This window comes from Delphinus delphis, chromosome 8, assembly GCF_949987515.2.
Source record: "Delphinus delphis chromosome 8, mDelDel1.2, whole genome shotgun sequence".
Lineage (NCBI taxonomy): Eukaryota > Metazoa > Chordata > Mammalia > Artiodactyla > Delphinidae > Delphinus > Delphinus delphis.
Genome location: NC_082690.1, coordinates 1,307,460 through 1,321,938, shown reverse-complemented (window position 1 = coordinate 1,321,938; position 14,479 = coordinate 1,307,460).

The following is a 14,479-nucleotide window of genomic DNA, read 5'->3' as shown; positions in this document are numbered from 1 at the left end:
AGTTCAGAGGCCTCCTTAGTAGGGCTGGTGATCAGAATGTCGTCTGCATATTGAAGGAGGGTTTCCTTTTCCAGAGGTAGAACTTTTAGGTCTTTAGCTAAGCTTTCCCCAAAGATGGTGTGGGAATTTTTGCACCCTTGGGGCCAGACGGCCCGGAAGTATTGTTTTAGTTGTATGTGGAGTCCTGCCACTCACAAGCCAAAATTTCTTGTGACTCTGGGACTAATGGAATACAAAAGAAGACATCATTGAAGACTAATACAGAATACCATGTCCTGGTGGTTGGTAGAATGACCAGCAGGGTGTAGGAATTAGGAGCAACTGGAGGTATATCCTCGGTGGCTTCACTGACTGTCCTGACATCCTTTACCAGGTCCCCAGCAGCCCATGGGGCTCTCGTGGTCAGACCAATCCCAGAATATGGAGCTCACCTGGGCAGGTACCCCACCCCCACCCCAGCCCACGGGGCTCTCGTGGTCAGGCCCCTCCCAGGATACAGAGCTACCCTTGCAGGTACCGTGGCAGGGCTGGGCACACAGGAACCGTGCACATAGCCCTCATTGCAGAGCACCCCCAGCTCACCTGTCGCTCAGAGCTGACACAGAGCACCTCAGAGCAGGACTTGAACTAACAAACAGCAGCTGCGACAGGTCTGTGACCCTGGGCATCACTCCGTGAGGCCTCCCTCCACCTGGTCTTCCAGAGACTTCCACTGCACCCGGGGCACCAGGCCTCTGTCTCCAACCACCACCCACCCCTCCTCTGCCTGACTCCTGGGTTCCTCTCATTAGGAGAGGGTTTTCTTGAAGTTGTCTCCCACTCATGGGCCAGATAAAATGATTAGAAAACAAGCCAAAGCTGCAGCCCCTTGTCTATCCTGACTCTCAGGAGCCCACACCTGTTCCTTGGACCTGGCCGGTTCAGCAAGTTCCATTTTCTGCAACTGTGAGCCCCTGAGGGGTGATGATTGGCTGACCTGGGCAGCCTTACCGTGCCGGCCAGCCCTCCCCAGGTGTGCCTGGGTTGAGATCAATATAAATACCACTCCAGGCAGCAAGAGCCCCTGCAGCCGTGCCTGACGCCATTTTCTCTGCCCTGTCAGCAGTCTCGGGGCTGGGCTGGTGGGAGGGAGTGAGAGGCCACGGCTTTGTGGGTGGCCCAGTGTGAGTGGGGCTCTGCTGGACTTTCTGCAGCAGTTGCCAGGCTGCCACCTGCTAAAGAAGAGGATGTGTCACCCATACCTGCTGCTGGAATTTCTCCCTGGGCAGAGGTGAGGAAGGAAAAAAGCAGTGGGGGCAGGGACAGGACGGGTATCTCAGGCAGGGAAATGGAAATCTTCCAGAAGAGCACCCAGGGCCAGGACCATCCTGGCTGGCCTGCAGGCACCAAGTCGGCTGGCATGCTGTCACTCGTGTGGCTCTATGGCCCTCCCTCTAGGCTTTCAAGTCCTTGTATATATTCAGGTGTTTTACCTGGGATGGGTGGGAATAGTTCAGCAGCAACTGGCCTGGGGCTCAGCTCACGTTTACTCACAGATGCCTCGGCACGGTGCCCCAGCTTTGCAATGAGGACGCTTGTTGCGTGGGGGCTGCTGGCTGAATGGGAGACGATTCCCCACCACTGACCAACTTCAGAATTGTTTACAACTGGAGCAAGTGCCCTGATATGGTTTTCCTCTGTGTAACTGGTGGGTTCTGTGTTTTTTTTCTCTTTTTCGTTTTTGGTTCAAGGTAGATTTTATTCCTCTTTTTTGTATTTACAGATATAAGCATGGAAATAATTTATTCATATAAATACATGTATGTGCAGGGAATAATTGTTTTTTCTGTTTTATTTTTTAAATTTTACTTCTTTTTAATTTTGAATTTTATTTTATATTTTTATACAGCAGGTTCTTATTGGTTATCTATTTTATACATATAAATGTATACATGCCAATCCCAGTCTCTCAACTCCTCCCACCACCACCCCCCCAACAGCTTTCCCCCCTTGTTGTCCATACGTTTGTTGTCTACATCTGTTGCTCTATTTATGCCTTGCAAAATGGTTAATCTGTACAGTTTTTCTAGGTTCCACATATATGCATGAATATACAAGATTTGTTTTTCTCTTTCTGACTTACTTCACTCTGTATGACAGTCTCTAGATCCATCGACGTCTCTACAAATGACCCAATTTCATTCCTTTTCATGGCTGAGTAATATTCCATTTTATATATGTACCACAGCTTTATGCATTCGTCTGTCTGTGGGCATTTAGGTTGCTTCCATTACCTCGATATTGTAAATAGTGATGCAATGAACATTGCGGTGAATGACTCTTTTTGATTTATGGTTTTGTCTGGGTATATGTCCAGTACTGGGATTGCTGTATCATATGGTAATTCTATTGTTAGTTTCTTAAGAAATTCCATATTGTTCTCCATAATGACTGTATCAATTTATATTCCCAACAATAGTGGAAGAGGGTTCCTTTTCTCCACACCCTTTCCAGCATTTTTTGTTTGTAGATTTTCAATGATGCCTATTCTACCAGGTGTGAGGTGATACCTCATTGTTGAATCCATTTCGTTGAGCAAGGGGTAGCTCTTGTCTATTACATATTTGGCTTATGGAACGGTATCTGTGCTAATTTCAAACTCTGCTTTTATGCAGCACCCCAACTCACCTTCCCCCTTAAGCAGGCATAAGTTGGTTTTCTAAACTTGAGACCCTGTTCTGTTTTGTAATTCAGTTCATGTGTAGCCAAGTTCACATTCCGTGTATTAGTGATACCTTATGATGTTTCTTTTTCTGTGTGACTTATTTCACTTAGAATCATCGTGCCTCAATGCACTCATTATGCTGGTACGGGCCTGGTGACATAGATTTCATTGCTGAGTGGTATTCTGTTGTACATAAGTACCGCAACTTCTTTATCCATTATTTGCTCTCTGGGATATTTAACTTGTGCCGTAGAAGAGATTTCTGTAAAAAGAGCCATCCCAAATTTTGGGTTTGCTGTGTCTTTTTGATATTAATTTCCCTAAGCTATAGGACCATAAGTGGAAGTGCCCTAGGCTCTGTTGCTTTGTTTTTTAGATGTTTCAGGAAACACCATACACTTCTCCTGAGTGTCTGTTGGTAATTTACATCCCGCCCATCAGCATAACAAGGCTCCCAGTTCTCCATGGCCTGTCCTGCCTTTCTGGATTTTACACTTTTTTCAGATGGCCCTTTTGACAGGGGAGAAGTGAGACTTCATTGTAGTGCAGATTTCCTTTGCAAGTTTGCTTGGTTGGCCAAAAAGGGCGTATGCGTTTTTTCCTGAATATATTCAGGAAAAAACGCATACGCCCTTTTTGGCCAAGTGCATCATTGTGGACGTTCTGCCTCTTTTCCTATGCTTTCAATGCAATTCCAGTCTACCTCCTGAAATCGGTTTCCTGCAGTTCTGCCCCGCTTTCAAGTCCTCTTGGCAACCTTACTTCAGTCTATTTTTGGACGATAGCTGTCATTTATAACTCTGCAGGTTTGTGAATTACAGTGCCCCTGATCTCCTTTCTTCAACTCGCTTTCTTTTGAGCTGGCCGCAGCACCGCAGGATGGCTTCAGGCCCTAATCTGGTTCCGGCACGGCACGCTGAGCCTTTGGTTAATTCCTCTTCCTGGTGGGAAATGAGAGTTAAATTTGCCCGTCCAGACACCTCCAGCTAGTCTCTCATTGGTTCTCGCTATTCCTGTTCATCTTCCGCAGAAATTGCAAACTGGGCCAAACAGGAGGTTAAAGGGACTGACTCTCCAAGTGGGGAGAGTGTTAGTAAAGCGTCTGGAATGTGGCACCCGAGTACCAGGGTACGAAAACTGAGACATATTTGAACACGTCTCCCGATCACATGGTTGATCATACTCTGGGTTCCACATGCATGTTTTAGCTGAAGGAAGAATACCTAAAACCTTGGTAGTTGAAACCCGTGGAATGGGTACCATGCAATATGACTTCAAAGGGTCTTCATTTGCTCACCGAACCTCTCCAATCCTATCACTGCTGCGTTTATGCCCCTGTACACATGCTTGATTCTCTTTCGGAGACATAGCAATCCATAGGTTTTAAGATACTTACTAGTCAGGTACATTCTTAGGCGTTTAATATGCGGTGTTGAGTCCATTTCGTTGAGCAAGGAGTAGCTCTTGTCTATTCCATATTTGGCTTAAGGAACTTTATCTGTGCTCATTTCAATCTCTGGTTTTATGCAGCACCCCAACTCACCTTTAACCTTAAGCAAGCATAAGTTGGTTGTCTGAATTTGAGACCCTGTTCTGTTCTGTAATTCAGTTCCTGTGTAGCCAAGTTTCCATTCCGTGTATTACTGATATCTTATGATGTTTCTTTTTCTGTGTGACTTATTTCAGTTAGAATCATCATACCTGAATCCACTCATTGTGCTGCTACGGGCCTGATGACATAGATTTCATTGCTGAGTGATATTCCTTTGTAAGTGATTACCACAAATTCTTTATCCATTTTTCACTTTCTGCGATGTTGAACTTGTACTGTAAACGAGGTTCTTGTAAACAGAGCCGTTCCAAACTTTGGGGTGGCTGTGTCTTTTTGATTTTAATTTCCCTAAGCTATAGGACCATAAGTGGAAGTACCCTAGGCTCTGTTGCTTTGTTTTTTAAATGTTTCAGGAAACACCATACACTTCTCCCGAGTGTCTGTTGGCAATTTACATCCCGCCCATCAGCATAACAAGGCTCCCAGTTCTAAATGGCCTGTTGCCTTTCTGGATTTTACACTTTTTTCAGATGGCCCTTTTGACCGGGGGGAAGTGAGACTTCATTGTAGTGCAGATTTCCTTTGCAAGCTTGCTTGGTTGGCCAAAAAGGGCGTATGCGTTTTTTCCTGAATATATTCAGGAAAAAACGCATACGCCCTTTTTGGCCAAGTGCATCATTGTGGACGTTCTGCCTCTTTTCCTATGCTTTCAATGCAATTCCAGTCTACCTCCTGAAATCGGTTTCCTGCAATTCTGCCCCGCTTTCAAGTCCTCTTGGCAGCCTTACTTCAGTCTATTTTTGGACGATAGCTGTCATTTATAACTCTGCAGGTTCGTGAGTTACAGTGCCCCTGAGCTCCTTTCTTCAACTCGCTTTCTTGTGAGCTGGCCGCAACACCGCAGGATGGCTTCAGGCCCTAATCTTGTTCCGGCCGGGCATGCTGAGCCTTTGATTAATTCCTCTTCCTGGTGGGAAATGAGAGTTAAATTTGCCCGTCCAGACACCTCCAGCTAGCCTCTCATTGGTTCTCGCTATTCCTGTTCATCTTCCGCAGAAATTGCAAACTGGGCCAAACAGGAGGTTAAAGGTACTGACTCTCCAAGTCGGGAGAGTGTTAGTAAAGCATCTGGAATGTTGCACCCGAGTACCAGGGGAGGAAAACTGAGACATATTTGAACACGTCTCCCGTTCACATGGTTGATCATACTCTGGGTTCCACATGCATGTTTTAGCTGAAGGAAGAATACCTTAAACCTGGAGAGTTGAGACCCGTGTAATGGGTACCATGCAATATGACTTCAAAGGGTCTTCATTTGCTCGCCGAACTTCTCCAATCCTATCACTGCTGCGTTTATGCCCCTGTACACATGCTTGATTCTCTTTCGGAGACATAGCAATCCATAGGTTTTAAGATACTTACTAGTCAGGTACATTCTTAGGCGTTTAATATGCGGTGTTGAGTCCATTTCGTTGAGCAAGGAGTAGCTCTTGTCTATTCCATATTTGACTTAAGGAACTTTATCTGTGCCTATTTCAATCTCTGGTTTTATGCAGCACCCCAACTCACCTTTACCCTTAAGCAAGCATAAGTTGGTTTTCTAAATTTGAGACCCTGTTCTGTTCTGTAATTCAGTTCCTGTGTAGCCAAGTTTACATTCCGTGTATTACTGATATCTTATGATGTTTCTTTTTCTGTGTGACTTATTTCAGTTAGAATCATCATACCTGAATCCACTCATTGTGCTGCTAAGGGCCTGATGACACAGATTTCATTGCTGAGTGATATTGCTTTGTAAGTAAATACCACAACTTCTTTCTCCATTTTTCACTTTCTGCGATGTTGAACTTGTACTGTAAACGAGGTTCTTGTAAACAGAGCCGTTCCAAACTTTGGGGTGGCTGTGTCTTTTTGATTTTAATTTCCCTAAGCTATAGGACCATAAGTGGAAGTGCCCTAGGTTCTGTTGCTTTGTTTTTTAGATGTTTCAGGAAACACCATACACTTCTCCCGAGTGGTTGTTGGCAATTTACATCCCGCCCATCAGCATAACAAGGCTCCCAGTTCTCCATGGCCTGTCCTGCCTTTCTGGATTTTACACTTTTATCAGATGGCCCTTTTGACCGGGGGGAAGTGAGACTTCATTGTAGTGCAGATTTCCTTTGCAAGCTTGCTTGGTTGGCCAAAAAGGGCGTATGCGTTTTTTCCTGAATATATTCAGGAAAAAACGCATACGCCCTTTTTGGCCAAGTGCATCATTGTGGACGTTCTGCCTCTTTTCCTATGCTTTCAATGCAATTCCAGTCTACCTCCTGAAATCGGTTTCCTGCAATTCTGCCCCGCTTTCAAGTCCTCTTGGCAGCCTTACTTCAGTCTATTTTTGGACGATAGCTGTCATTTATAACTCTGCAGGTTTGTGAATTACAGTGCCCCTGAGCTCCTTTCTTCAACTCGCTTTCTTGTGACCTGGCCGCAACACCGTAGGATGGCTTCAGGCCCTAATCTGGTTCCGGCCCGGCATGGTGAGCCTTTGGTTAATTCCTCTTCCTGGTGGGAAATGAGAGTTAAATTTGCCCGTCCAGACACCTCCAGCTAGTCTCTCATTGGTTCTCGCTATTCCTGTTCATCTTCCGCAGAAATTGCAAACTGGGCCAAACAGGAGGTTAAAGGGACTGACTCTCCAAGTGGGGAGAGTGTTAGTAAAGCGTCTGGAATGTTGCACCCGAGTACCAGGGGAGGAAAACTGAGACATATTTGAACACGTCTCCCGATCACATGGTTGATCATACTCTAGGTTCCACATGCATGTTTTAGCTGAAGGAAGAATACCTAAAACCTGGGTAGTTGAAACCCGTGGAATGGGTACCATGCAATATGACTTCAAAGGGTCTTCATTTGCTCACCGAACCTCTCCAATCCTATCACTGCTGCGTTTATGCCCCTGTACACATGCTTGATTCTCTTTCGGAGACATAGCAATCCATAGGTTTTAAGATACTTACTAGTCAGGTACATTCTTAGGCGTTTAATATGCGGTGTTGAGTCCATTTCGTTGAGCAAGGAGTAGCTCTTGTCTATTCCATATTTGGCTTAAGGAACTTTATCTGTGCTCATTTCAATCTCTGGTTTTATGCAGCACCCCAACTCACCTTTCCCCTTAAGCAAGCATAAGTTGGTTTTCTAAATTTGAGACCCTGTTCTGTTCTGTAATTCAGTTCCTGTGTAGCCAAGTTTCCATTCCGTGTATTACTGATATCTTATGATGTTTCTTTTTCTGTGTGACTTATTTCAGTTAGAATCATCATACCTGAATCCACTCATTGTGCTGCTAAGGGCCTGATGACATAGATTTCATTGCTGAGTGATACTGCATTGTACGTAAGTACCACAAGTTCTTAATCCATTTTTCACTTTCTGTGATATTGAACTTGTACGGTAAACGAGGTTCTTGTATACGGAGGCGTCCCAAACTTTGGGGTGGCTGTGTCTTTTTGATTTTAATTTCCCTAAGCTATAGGACCATAAGTGGAAGTGCCCTAGGCTCTGTTGCTTTGTTTTTTAGATGTTTCAGGAAACACCATACACTTCTCCCGAGGGTCTGTTGGCAATTTACATCCCGCCCATCAGCATAACAAGGCTCCCAGTTCTCCATGGCCTGTCCTGCCTTTCTGGATTTTACACTTTTTTCAGATGGCCCTTTTGACCGGGGGGAAGTGAAACTTCATTGTAGTGCAGATTTCCTTTGCAAGCCTGCTTGGTTGGCCAAAAAGGGCGTATGCGTTTTTTCCAGAATATATTCAGGAAAAAACGCATACGCCCTTTTTGGCCAAGTGCATCATTGTGGACGTTCTGCCTCTTTTCCTATGCTTTCAATGCAATTCCAGTCTACCTCCTGAAATCGGTTTCCTGCAATTCTGCCCCGCTTTCAAGTCCTCTTGGCAGCCTTACTTCAGTCTATTTTTGGACGATAGCTGTCATTTATAACTCTGCAGGTGTGTGAATTACAGTGCCCCTGAGCTCCTTTCTTCTACTCGCTTTCTTGTGAGCTGGCCGCAACACCGCAGGATGGCTTCAGGTGCTAATCTGGTTCCGGCACGGCACGCTGAGCCTTTGGTTAATTCCTCTTCCTGGTGGGAAATGAGAGTTAAATTTGCCCGTCCAGACACCTCCAGCTAGTCTCTCATTGGTTCTCGCTATTCCTGTTCATCTTCCGCAGAAATTGCAAACTGGGCCAAACAGGAGGTTAAAGGGACTGACTCTCCAAGTCGGGAGAGTGTTAGTAAAGCGTCTGGAATGTTGCACCAGAGTCCCAGGGTACAAAAACTGAGACATATTTGAACACGTCTCCCGATCACATGGTTGATCATAGTCTAGGTTCCACATGCATGTTTTAGCTGAAGGAAGAATACCTTAAACCTGGGTAGTTGAAACCCGTGGAATGGGTACCATGCAATATGACTTCAAAGGGTCTTCATTTGCTCACCGAACCTCTCCAATCCTATCACTGCTGCGTTTATGCCCCTGTACACATGCTTGATTCTCTTTCGGAGACATAGCAATCCATAGGTTTTAAGATACTTACTAGTCAGGTACATTCTTAGGCGTTTAATATGCGGTGTTGAGTCCATTTCATTGAGCAAGGAGTAGCTCTTGTCTATTCCATATTTGGCTTAAGGAACTTTATCTGTGCTCATTTCAATCTCTGGTTTTATGCAGCACCCCAAATCACCTTTCCCCTTAAGCAAGCATAAGTTGGTTTTCTAAATTTGAGACCCTGTTCTGTTTTGGAATGCAGTTCCTGTGTAGCCAAGTTTACATTCCGTGTATTACTGATATCTTATGATGTTTCTTTTTCTGTGTGACTTATTTCAGTTAGAATCATCGTACCTGAATCCACTCATTATGCTGCTACGGGCCTGATGACATAGATTTCATTGCTGAGTGATACTGCATTGTACGTAAGTACCACAAGTTCTTAATCCATTTTTCACTTTCTGTGATATTGAACTTGTACGGTAAACGAGGTTCTTGTAAACGGAGGCGTCCCAAACTTTGGGGTGGCTGTGTCTTTTTGATTTTAATTTCCCTAAGCTATAGGACCATAAGTGGAAGTGCCCTAGGCTCTGTTGCTTTGTTTTTTAGATGTTTCAGGAAACACCATACACTTCTCCCGAGTGGTTGTTGGCAATTTACATCCCGCCCATCAGCATAACAAGGCTCCCAGTTCTCCATGGCCTGTCCTGCCTTTCTGGATTTTACACTTTTTTCAGATGGCCCTTTTGACCGGGGGGAAGTGAAACTTCATTGTAGTGCAGATTTCCTTTGCAAGCCTGCTTGGTTGGCCAAAAAGTGCGTATGCGTTTTTTCCTGAATATATTCAGGAAAAAACGCATACGCCCTTTTTGGCCAAGTGCATCATTGTGGACGTTCTGCCTCTTTTCCTATGCTTTCAATGCAATTCCAGTCTACCTCCTGAAATCGGTTTCCTGCAATTCTGCCCCGCTTTCAAGTCCTCTTGGCAGGCTTACTTCAGTATATTTTTGGACGATAGCTGTCATTTATAACTCTGCCGGTTTGTGAATTACAGTGCCCCTGAGCTCCTTTCTTCAACTCGCTTTCTTGTGAGCTGGCCGCAACACCGCAGGATGGCTTCAGGCGCTAATCTGGTTCCGGCACGGCACGCTGAGCCTTTGGTTATTTCCTCTTCCTGGTGGGAAATGAGAGTTAAATTTGCCCGTCCAGACACCTCCAGCTAGCCTCTCATTGGTTCTCGCTATTCCTGTTCATCTTCCGCAGAAATTGCAAACTGGGCCAAACAGGAGGTTAAAGGCGCTGACTCTCCAAGTGGGGAGAGTGTTAGTAAAGCGTCTGGAATGTTGCACCCGAGTACCAGGGGAGGAAAACTGAGACATATTTGAACACGTCTCCCGTTCACATGGTTGATCATACTTGGGTTCCACATGCATGTTTTAGCTGAAGGAAGAATACCTTAAACCTGGAGAGTTGAGACACGTGGAATGGGTACCATGCAATATGACTTCAAAGGGTCTTCATTTGCTCACCGAACCTCTCCAATCCTATCACTGCTGCGTTTATGCCCCTGTACACATGCTTGATTCTCTTTCGGAGACATAGCAATCCATAGGTTTTACGATACTTACTAGTCAGGTACATTCTTAGGCGTTTAATATGCGGTGTTGAGTCCATTTCGTTGAGCAAGGAGTAGCTCTTGTCTATTCCATATTTGGCTTAAGGAACTTTATCTGTGCTCATTTCAATCTCTGGTTTTATGCAGCACCCCAACTCACCTTTACCCTTAAGCAAGCATAAGTTGGTTTTCTAAATTTGAGACCCTGTTCTGTTTTGGAATGCAGTTCCTGTGTAGCCAAGTTTACATTCCGTGTATTAGTGATATCTTATGATGTTTCTTTTTCTGTGTGACTTATTTCAGTTAGAATCATCGTACCTGAATCCACTCATTGTGCTGCTAAGGGCCTGATGACACAGATTTCATTGCTGAGTAATATTGCTTTGTAAGTAAATACCACAACTTCTTTCTCCATTTTTCACTTTCTGCGATGTTGAACTTGTACTGTAAACGAGGTTCTTGTAAACAGAGCCGTTCCAAACTTTGGGGTGGCTGTGTCTTTTTGATTTTAATTTCCCTAAGCTATAGGACCATAAGTGGAAGTGCCCTAGGTTCTGTTGCTTTGTTTTTTAGATGTTTCAGGAAACACCATACACTTCTCCCGAGTGGTTGTTGGCAATTTACATCCCGCCCAGCAGCATAACAAGGCTCCCAGTTCTCCATGGCCTGTCCTGCCTTTCTGGATTTTACACTTTTTTCAGATGGCCCTTTTGACCGGGGGGAAGTGAGACTTCATTGTAGTGCAGATTTCCTTTGCAAGCTTGCTTGGTTGGCCAAAAAGGGCGTATGCGTTTTTTCCTGAATATATTCAGGAAAAAACGCATACGCCCTTTTTGGCCAAGTGCATCATTGTGGACGTTCTGCCTCTTTTCCTATGCTTTCAATGCAATTCCAGTCTACCTCCTGAAATCGGTTTCCTGCAATTCTGCCCCGCTTTCAAGTCCTCTTGGCAGCCTTACTTCAGTCTATTTTTGGACGATAGCTGTCATTTATAACTCTGCAGGTTTGTGAATTACAGTGCCCCTGAGCTCCTTTCTTCAACTCGCTTTCTTGTGAGCTGGCCGCAACACCGCAGGATGGCTTCAGGCCCTAATCTGGTTCCGGCACGGCACGCTGAGCCTTTGGTTAATTCCTCTTCCTGGTGGGAAATGAGAGTTAAATTTGCCCGTCCAGACACCTCCAGCTAGTCTCTCATTGGTTCTCGCTATTCCTGTTCATCTTCCGCAGAAATTGCAAACTGGGCCAAACAGGAGGTTAAAGGGACTGACTCTCCAAGTGGGGAGAGTGTTACTAAAGCGTCTGGAATGTTGCACCCGAGAACCAGGGTACGAAAACTGAGACATATTTGAACACGTCTCCCGATCACATGGTTGATCATACTCTGGGTTCCACATGCATGTTTTAGCTGAAGGAAGAATACCTAAAACCTGGGTAGTTGAAACCCGTGGAATGGGTACCATGCAATATGACTTCAAAGGGTCTTCATTTGCTCACCGAACCTCTCCAATCCTATCACTGCTGCGTTTATGCCCCTGTACACATGCTTGATTCCCCTTCGGAGACATAGCAATCCATAGGTTTTAAGATACTTACTAGTCAGGTACATTCTTAGGCGTTTAATATGCGGTGTTGAGTCCATTTCATTGAGCAAGGAGTAGCTCTTGTCTATTCCATATTTGGCTTAAGGAACTTTATCTGTGCTCATTTCAATCTCTGGTTTTATGCAGCACCCCAACTCACCTTTCCCCTTAAGCAAGCATAAGTTGGTTTTCTAAATTTGAGACCCTGTTCTGTTTTCGAATGCAGTTCCTGTGTAGCCAACTTTACATTCCGTGTATTAGTGATATCTTATGATGTTTCTTTTTCTGTGTGACTTATTTCAGTTAGAATCATCGTACCTGAATCCACTCATTATGCTGCTACGGGCCTGATGACATAGATTTCATTGCTGAGTGATACTGCATTGTACGTAAGTACCACAAGTTCTTTATCCATTTTTCACTTTCTGTGATATTGAACTTGTACGGTAAACGAGGTTCTTGTAAACGGAGGCGTCCCAAACTTTGGGGTGGCTGTGTCTTTTTGATTTTAATTTCCCTAAGCTATAGGACCATAAGTGGAAGTGCCCTAGGCTCTGTTGCTTTGTTTTTTAGATGTTTCAGGAAACACCATACACTTCTCCCAAGTGTCTGTTGGCAATTTACATCCTGCCCATCAGCATAACAAGGCTCCCAGTTCTCAATGGCCTGTTGCCTTTCTGGATTTTACACTTTTTTCAGATGGCCCTTTTGACCGGGGGGAAGTGAGACTTCATTGTAGTGCAGATTTCCTTTGCAAGCTTGCTTGGTTGGCCAAAAAGGGCATATGCGTTTTTTCCTGAATATATTCAGGAAAAAACGCATATGCCCTTTTTGGCCAAGTGCATCATTGTGGACGTTCTGCCTCTTTTCCTATGCTTTCAATGCAATTCCAGTCTACCTCCTGAAATCGGTTTCCTGCAATTCTGCCCGCTTTCAAGTCCTCTTGGCAGCCTTACTTCAGTCTATTTTTGGACGATAGCTGTCATTTATAACTCTGCAGGTTTGTGAATTACAGTGCCCCTGAGCTCCTTTCTTCAACTCGCTTTCTTGTGACCTGGCCGCAACACCGCAGGATGGCTTCAGGCCCTAATCTTGTTCCGGCCCGGCATGTTGAGCCTTTGGTTAATTCCTCTTCCTGGTGGGAAATGAGAGTTAAATTTGCCCGTCCAGACACCTCCAGCTAGCCTCTCATTGGTTCTCGCTATTCCTGTTCATCTTCCGCAGAAATTGCAAACTGCGCCAAACAGGAGGTTAAAGGGACTGACTCTCCAAGTCGGGAGAGTGTTAGTAAAGCGTCTGGAATGTTGCACCAGAGTCCCAGGGTACGAAAACTGAGACATATTTGAACACGTCTCCCGATCACATGGTTGATCATACTCTAGGTTCCACATGCATGTTTTAGCTGAAGGAAGAATGCCTAAAACATGGGTAGTTGAAACCCGTGGAATGGGTACCATGCAATATGACTTCAAAGGGTCTTCATTTGCTCACCGAACCTCTCCAATCCTATCACTGCTGCGTTTATGCCCCTGTACACATGCTTGATTCCCCTTCGGAGACATAGCAATCCATAGGTTTTAAGATACTTACTAGTCAGGTACATTCTTAGGCGTTTAATATGCGGTGTTGAGTCCATTTCGTTGAGCAAGGAGTAGCTCTTGTCTATTCCATATTTGGCTTAAGGAACTTTATCTGTGCTCATTTCAATCTCTGGTTTTATGCAGCACCCCAACTCACCTTTCCCCTTAAGCAAGCATAAGTTGGTTTTCTAAATTTGAGACCCTGTTCTGTTTTGGAATGCAGTTCCTGTGTAGCCAAGTTTACATTCCGTGTATTAGTGATATCTTATGATGTTTCTTTTTCTGTGTGACTTATTTCAGTTAGAATCATCGTACCTGAATCCACTCATTATGCTGCTACGGGCCTGATGACATAGATTTCATTGCTGAGTGATACTGCATTGTACGTAAGTACCACAAGTTCTTAATCCATTTTTCACTTTCTGTGATATTGAACTTGTACGGTAAACGAGGTTCTTGTATACGGAGGCGTCCCAAACTTTGGGGTGGCTGTGTCTTTTTGATTTTAATTCCCTAAGCTATAGGACCATAAGTGGAAGTGCCCTAGGTTCTGTTGCTTTGTTTTTTAGATGTTTCAGGAAACACCATACACTTCTCCCGAGTGTCTGTTGGCAATTTACATCCCGCCCATCAGCATAACACGGCTCCCAGTTCTCCATGGCCTGTCCTGCCTTTCTGGATTTTACACTTTTTTCAGATGGCCCTTTTGACCGGGGGGAAGTGAAACTTCATTGTAGTGCAGATTTCCTTTGCAAGCTTGCTTGGTTGGCCAAAAAGGGCGTATGCGTTTTTTCCTGAATATATTCAGGAAAAAACGCATACGCCCTTTTTGGCCAAGTGCATCATTGTGGACGTTCTGCCGCTTTTCCTATGCTTTCAATGCAATTCCAGTCTACCTCCTGAAATCGGTTTCCT